The 7,649-nt window shown below is 34.2% G+C and overlaps 1 long non-coding RNA gene across 27 annotated transcripts; it reads left to right on the top strand.

Moving 5' to 3' along the window:
• Nucleotides 1-380: 380 nt before the first annotated feature.
• Nucleotides 381-5,587, top strand: LOC147514387 (uncharacterized). 27 transcript variants are annotated; one of them, XR_015207798.1, is made up of 6 exons: nucleotides 754-1,332; nucleotides 1,503-1,602; nucleotides 3,389-3,480; nucleotides 3,822-4,202; nucleotides 4,341-4,518; nucleotides 5,292-5,587. It is a non-coding gene; the product is annotated as an uncharacterized LOC147514387 (long non-coding RNA). The 27 variants fall into 27 exon arrangements; XR_015207791.1 differs by having other exon boundaries at nucleotides 758-1,602; nucleotides 3,389-3,500; nucleotides 3,822-3,880; nucleotides 3,971-4,202; XR_015207772.1 differs by adding an exon at nucleotides 381-519 and having other exon boundaries at nucleotides 1,254-3,480.
• Nucleotides 5,588-7,649: the final 2,062 nt, after the last annotated feature.

Below are 7,649 nucleotides of genomic sequence, written 5' to 3'. Positions count from 1 at the left end.
ATTATTAAAAGGTTAAAACTACAGTTTTAGGCTCTTATCAGCATATCATCATGGACTAATTGTCTAAACAATAGGACAGTATGCCTAAGAACATTAGCACGTAACTGAAATTTACTGCATCCCACGTTATACTCACCCACCCATCAGTATGTGTTCACTTTTATTTTTTTCTATAAACAAACCACATTAACATTTCCTTGTTTGGTGGTATTTTGAGTGTGATCATAGTTTTGTTTTGTGATTCTATCATTTGTGTGTGTAAGATGTCTTAAGTTCATGCAAATGCAATAACGGAAGCAAAGGTATGCTTTGTTAACTAGGTGATATCATGTGTGCTTTATTAGTTGCCATATCTTTGTGTATATGGCATAAGCTTATCGCAAGGTGGTAATGACAGGGAATCAGTAGAGTGTTTATTTGACATGCCTTCATGCAACAATTCAAGATAGTTGGGTTTAGCTTTATATTGAAGTCAAACACCGATCTAGCTATTTTCTAAAGGAGTGAAGCTTGCTTCAGGTAAGTAGAACTCTTATATAAACCTTAAACTATATTTTCATTAGAATTAAATGTAAGCTAGTTAGCTTTTTTTACGAACAAGTTTGAATGGATTACACTAGTAACACCGATTTTGACTATGTATGGTTTAGCTGTTCACACAAGGTTATCTAAAAATTTTGAATGGATTATACTAGTAACTCCCAGTTCACACTTTAGATGATTCCGGACTCGTTTTAGAGTTAAAAGTATGGTTATACTGAACTTGAATATGGGAATGTTGGGTTATCTCTAGCTATGACTAGAATAAGTATTCCAAATGCATAAGAATTTCATGTTCTTTCTGTGTGTGGATATAATTTCTTCATTATTATTCTAAATATAGTTTTAGTTAACTTACATGTTGAACACGTGTGGACTGTGTTTGGCTAGTGCTGAACAGGCTTAACCATTTGACCAAGGAATAGGCTTTGGTTATATAAAGGTACTTGGTATATATTGGCCTTTACGATGAACAGGTGGGAAGTACGTGACTAAAAGGATGCTATGTTTTTATTCATAGGTTGCTAATGAACTTAAGTTTCTGTATTGTTATATTTAATTTTACTTGAATTTCAGGAAGTGGGTATACACACCCATAGCATGTTAATTAGCTATTCTTCGACCATGTACTCTTTCTCTCACTTCAAATCATTATACTTTCTATAGAAATTATTAATATCAATTTCTTTTAAATTTATATTTTTTGCTACCAGTTCTAGTGGATTTCAATTCTAGTTGTTTTAGAGATTCATTCTCGTTTGTCTCTCTCTAGCTCCATCATCCAATTAACAGGTAAATTTTATTTCATATATGTTACTATGGATGTTCCTATTTGTCCAATTAATGTTATTTTTTCTCCGAAGTTATTGGGATTGTTGTGTTTCTTTGTGATAAATCGATGGGTTTTTTCTGCAAGAACTGAAATTGTGAAACTTATTGGATGGAACGTGTTACTCTCACAGCTTATTGGATGGAGCCGAGGATCTATCAACTGCAGGAATGACACCCCTTGTTTCTGACTTGGTTGAGCTGAAGATAAAACTAGAGGCCCCAGAGCTCAATGTAAGTGGACACATTTGATGCAAGTAGTTATCATCATTTGGGTTCTTTAAAAGACCAGTTCATGATCTATAACACCTCTAATCATATGTGCTAGTTTAAAAAACTAATAAGTAGAGAACAAAAGTATGTGCATACAATGAACTGTTTTGCATCGGGCAACTGTTCTAGAAATACTTATATCGACTTCTAGCAACCATTATTTTTTAATTCTCTTAGCACATGCTAGTCTATTTCTGATTTTTTCCTTATGTACATGTGTCTAGGTTAACTTTGAGCTAAATAAAACAATTACATAGGCAGGAAAGAGTAGGGTTTGAATTCCCCCAATCCTTTATTGCAACTCACAGTGTTTTATGATATGACATCTGAAAGTACACGTGTCTTTGGTTTCTGTCCTCTGTTGATCCCAACAGTTTTATATTTGTGCTGTGTACTCAAAACATTATAACAATCATATGGGTATTTTGATATATAGATGTATTAGGTATGATTATCCATTACTAGATATTCTTATGTGTTAATAGCATGGTATAAACAAATTGCTAAGTCGTTGGTTAACTTGGTAGTTGCAACATACTGTGTTCAAAGGTAAAGTCGGTCACGAATTTGTTTTTCCTGGTCCATGTAAGCAGTCTAATCTATGTTGCACTATTGCCTGGGTCTTTTTTAACCATTCACACTAGTAGCACTATTACTTGGCTAGGCTAGTTCACACTACACCAAAACAAGATATTAGTAACGCACACTTTTCTTAGTTCCTAATGTTTTTTAGGTGTAACTACGTTCCTAACATTTTTTAGGCGTTAAAATTGCAAATAATGTGTTACTTTAATTTTTTCGGATTTGAGAATTAATTTGTAACGTATTTTAAAAGTTTTGTTTTGACTATAAACAGTAAAGGCCAAAGTTAAGATAATAGAAAAAGAAAGAAAGACAAAAATTATAATTTTGGGAGAGGGGAAAAATGGAAAGGTTGCGCTCTTCTCTTCTCCCATCTCCCATCTAAAACTAAAACCGACTAATATATCACTCATATTTTTCCATTGCCCTCTCTCTCGCTCAACCTAGTCAACACTTCTGCCGCCACCGCGTAGCCACCATCCGGTAGTTTTCCCTTCCTTCTTCTATGGTTTGATAATCTTCATCATCTAATTATTTCTACTTTTTTTCACACTGCTAGGTGTTTAATCAACAACTAATATTAATTTCGGTGCTAGTTGCTTCATTTATAACCAAATTAGGCATGCTTTTTTATTTTGATATCTTATATTCATCAATGTAAAAATTCGATATTTTCATAAATCACATGTTCTATATGTGTAATTCTGGTGGGTGTTGAAGTTAATGATTTAAGTGGTGATATTTTTTCTTTTCCTAGTTTTTGGATTGTTCCTCGCTTATAGATTTTTCTTAAATATTCACTCGTGCTCTCTTACTACGACTCGTTACTATACTAAGATGCGAAATTTTCAGTATCTTCTTGTCTTGGTTCATTGTTATACTGCGATTTGCTGTAAAGGTATGATTTTTCAATTTTTTTGTAATATGTTTTTTTAATTAACTCTAGACATTCATCCGGCCTATTACAATTATTTGCTCTTTGTGTTTACCTACTATCTTACTTGCATAATGTTTCAACCAATTCCAAAGAATGGATTACTACAGACTTGGGAGTGTGTACAGGAAGGGGGTCTCCCATTTTATTCAATTTGCTAGACACAAAGACTATCATATGATATTGACGACGAATCTATGCTGCATGTCTTGTTTTCCGTCTTGTTGTCAGGAGAGTACAAGTGTAATATCACCATTCCTTGGAAGGTGGATGGGTCATTCCATAACCAAAAGAAGTGGAGTTTATGGAATAACAATTCCACGGTGAGAATCAATTGATTTAGGTCTGATTTTGCCCTCTGTAAATATTTTGGTGCTTGTAGTTTGCCCCTTGTATCTGGAAGGGTATGGTTTAACCCCAACCTCAATGTTGGTTGCTTAAAATAGACCTACATTTTTAAGACCTAGCCATTCCTAAGGGTGCCAGAGATCATATCTTTGGTTAGACTTGGCCATTCTTAATGGTTACAATCATCCATTGAATTTTAATTAGTGTATGGATTTGGCATGTATCAATGAACTGCCATGTTCTTTTGCAATGTATCTGCTTGCCATGTGAGATGCTAATTCATTTATTGTATACATTATGTATATCATTTTTGTAGATGCCCATTGCCATTAATCATTGGTCTTGGAGCATTGAGAACCAATTGATTTCTGATTGGTACATATGTATGCATAACATTGACATGGCTTTATCCATCATTTAAGTTAGATGAAGTGTCTAATTTGATTGTGTTCTTCACACTGGTAGGTACATGAAGGAATATGAGGACTAGTGATGCGTGACAGTCACCTTATACTATTCTTCAATTGGTTAATAGCTACTTCTTGTTCTAAAAACAGATGACACAACATAAGAAGTGTAATGTTTTCCCCTTCCACCCATGGGATCCAAAGGAGGAGAAAAAACGGAGTCGTGTTATTGGTGCCACACACCACAGAAGTGCTCATCAAAATTGGAGCAGAAAAGCTCAACTTCCCAGGTTTGCATTGACTTGGGTTTTCATTCTTAGTTGGTTCACGAGCTGTCCCCTTAATTTCATGGTTTAAATGTAGGGCGCCCATAGCTTGTTCACCAAGATAATTTAGTATTTACATAATTTCAATTTGTGTACTGGCAGGGGGCTTCCGATTTTATTCAATTTACTAGTGACAAAGACTAGCTATCATCTGATATTGACAAAATATTAAGGATAGTACAAGTGGCATATCCCCTTGGATGGTCGATTGGTCACTCCATAGCCAAAAGAAGCGGATTTTATGGAATAACAATTTGATGGTGAGAATCAACTAATTCAGGTTTGTAAATATTCCCAAGTTTTAGTTGTTGATGGTAGTTACGTTAATTTAGACTTATATTATTTTTAAGGGTTTCAGTAAAAAGGTTAAAGGCTCTCATTATTCATATCTCAAAGAATATATATAATTATATACCAAGAAGTAGTTCAATGTTATTTAATATGTGAGCATCAAGCACTACACCATAAGGGTGATTTTGTAATGCACTCATTTTTCACCATTCGGAGATCTGGTTTCGATCTCTTAGTTGGACGTAAAAAATTACGAAAACGGGGGAATTTAGTAATTATGTTGTTAGCTTTACTGTTGATTCTCCTTAAAAGAAATTTTTCTTATTGAATTGTTGGTTTGATCTCTTTTTAAGTGTAGACGTACTTGTTGTATAGTGTTAAATATTTTATTTCTTCTTTGTATTAGACATTGGGTTTTGATTGTCATTAACTTGACATCGTATCTTGATCTTTTTAGATGACAAATTTTGCCCTTAAAGGAACATATAAACAAGATGAGCTCGATGTTGTTCAACTTCATATTACCAAGACGGTTCGAGCCGGCTGAGGATGACGATGCATCTTAGCGGCTATGTTTGAATAGCCAGATTATTAGCATAACCAATTAGATTACTAGTCACTAGTCGCTAAGTATTCGATGAATATGGTCTAGTACTATTGTGTGCACTGTTGTGTGGACGTGTGGTAGCTGCCAAAACCTTGTTTTGATCTTTTAGTTCCTTGGTTTTCGTTTTTCATTTCTTTTATTTTTAACTTTTTCAGATCAAGAAACTTTCTAACCAGCAAGAAGACTTCCACCTCGGTTGGATGTCAAGCTCATATTGTGTTTGTTCGATTTCTTTAAGAATGTCTTTAGAACAATGAAGAAGACTAATCAGGAGTGTTTGATGTGAATGTGACTTGGTCACAATTCTTTCTAAAGGCTTTTATTTGTATATTTTGTAGAACTTATTGATTACCCAAGTCTTACGTGTATTTTTGCTGCTGGAATGTTTCGATAGAGTTGGTGAATGCTATTTTAATTTTAATGGATTTCATATCAGGTGTTGCATGTCCAATTCAATGTGAAATATATGTTTTTTTTGCTATTGGAATGCCAGTTTTTTTTTTTGGTTTGGAAAAAAAATATAACATTTATCACAGTTTTCCAATAACCGTAGTGAAAGATGTCAATTTTATGACGGTTATAAATTTAATATATAACTCTTTTGCCATAACTGTCACAAAAACAATGTTTTTTTGTGACTATTTTTTGGCATTTGTTACCGTTTTTTTTATGGTTTTATGACCGTTAAAAAGGATGAATGCATAACTATTTATTTTAAATTGTCACAAATGATATGATTTATTATGACGATTTTTGAGCAGTTGTTACCGTTTTTTATGGTAAAGAGAGGCTAGTCTGGAACAAATATTTGTGACGGTTTTGGGAAAAAAATAAATTACTCTCACTCCGTCACGGTTTTGGAAAAAAAAAACAGTGACAAAAGACTTTTTGTCACTGTTATTAACAGTAATTTAAAGGCTTTTTTCTTGTAGAGTCTCATTATTCGTTGATTTGGTTAAACATGAAGTGACATCAACTGGGGAGATAGCCATTAGGTCTTGTACTCTATTCGAAATAGAGTATCATACTGATAAGTCAAGTAGTGAACCCATTCAGCCTTTATCCTACCTAGTAGGACCATCATGTTAAACCCTTTTGAGCCTTATAATAAGCCATTTTCTTTCAAAACCATTTACCCTTTACCTAACTCCAGACAAGGAGTATAGCCAAAATCTTTATCAGCCATACCCATATGTTTATGAGAATACGAAGGGCACAAGGAGGAAGAAAGAGCACAAAAGGAAGATTACAAGGAAATATTAGAGAGATACAATGAAGACCATCATTCTGTTCGAAGTGAAAGAAGCTAGAGGAAAACAAGCATATCTAGTACTAATCAAGGATATACCACTGAGCTAAAAAAAAAAGAAAAAGAAAAAAAAGAAGTTGAACAGAATGGATGGAAAAGCTAAAACAAAGGAAGAATTTTCTTTGCAATACAGAATTTGAAGAAGTTTTCCAAATAAAGAAGCAAAACCCTTAGTGCTTTCAAAAACAACCTTTGAATCCTTTTTACCTTTCTTTCATAAACTAATACCCAAGCCAAGTTACAACCCATGACTTATCACTACAATATAGTACGAAGTCTAGAATAGGTGAGAGGATGCTAAAGTGAAGGACCCGATACTTCATATGTGATTGACATTCTTTCCATGAGACTACTGTCATCTAGAAGTCCGTTTTTCAAGGTAGTATGTGGGATGTTCGTATTCATTATTCTTTTCCCCACATACATGAGGTAAAATAGTAGACCATCTTCTGAGAGATTCTTTTCTGAGAGTATGACCGGTGAGGATTGAAAGTCGAGAGTGTCTGTCTAAAGGTAAACTAGGGATTCCGTTTCTTGGATAGGAGAGTATAGGAGATTGACTGAGTACACACATAAGCCTTGATTGAGAATTTTGTCAATTTTTACTATCTCCCATTATAATCTATGAGTCTTTGCAGCAATGTAGTTAGCAATGGAGACTGTCTGTTGGAGTAAGCACTAAGTGGGTAAGGAATTTTTCTCTCTGAAAAATACTATCATTCTTGAACATGCTATTGATTGATTTTGTGGGTATATCACCTGAAAACCCTCACGAGACTATAATTCGTCCTTTTTGGGGAACTTAAAGGTTTGAAGCCTTGTTGCATATGGTAAATGCAATCGCGATGCCTGTAAAAGTGAGTTAGGATTTTATTTTTGTTATTATAGGATGTGATTTTGATCACTTATCTCTTTTTATCTTATTTGCTAAGAGACTAGCAAAAGGCTAGTTGGGGGTTATGATAAGTGCCCAAAAAGTGCATTTTAACCGTCGATTATACCTCTTGTTTAGCCATCTTAGTGGACTAATAGTGCTTGTAAGTCATGTTTTATGATTCTACAGGTGAAAAAGAGAGTTTTGTAGAATATTAGAGAAAAAGAGTAAAATGGAGCAATTCCGAGCATTAAGGATCACATGGAAGCTCGTGGACAATCATGGAGAAGGCCAAGGAATTGAAGCTATTAAGGATGCGACTTGGACCTA

This window comes from Coptis chinensis, chromosome 2, assembly GCF_015680905.1.
Source record: "Coptis chinensis isolate HL-2020 chromosome 2, ASM1568090v1, whole genome shotgun sequence".
In the NCBI taxonomy this organism is placed as follows: domain Eukaryota; kingdom Viridiplantae; phylum Streptophyta; class Magnoliopsida; order Ranunculales; family Ranunculaceae; genus Coptis; species Coptis chinensis.
The sequence above is the reverse complement of the archived record's forward strand: the minus strand, read 5'-3'. Positions and strand labels throughout refer to the sequence as shown.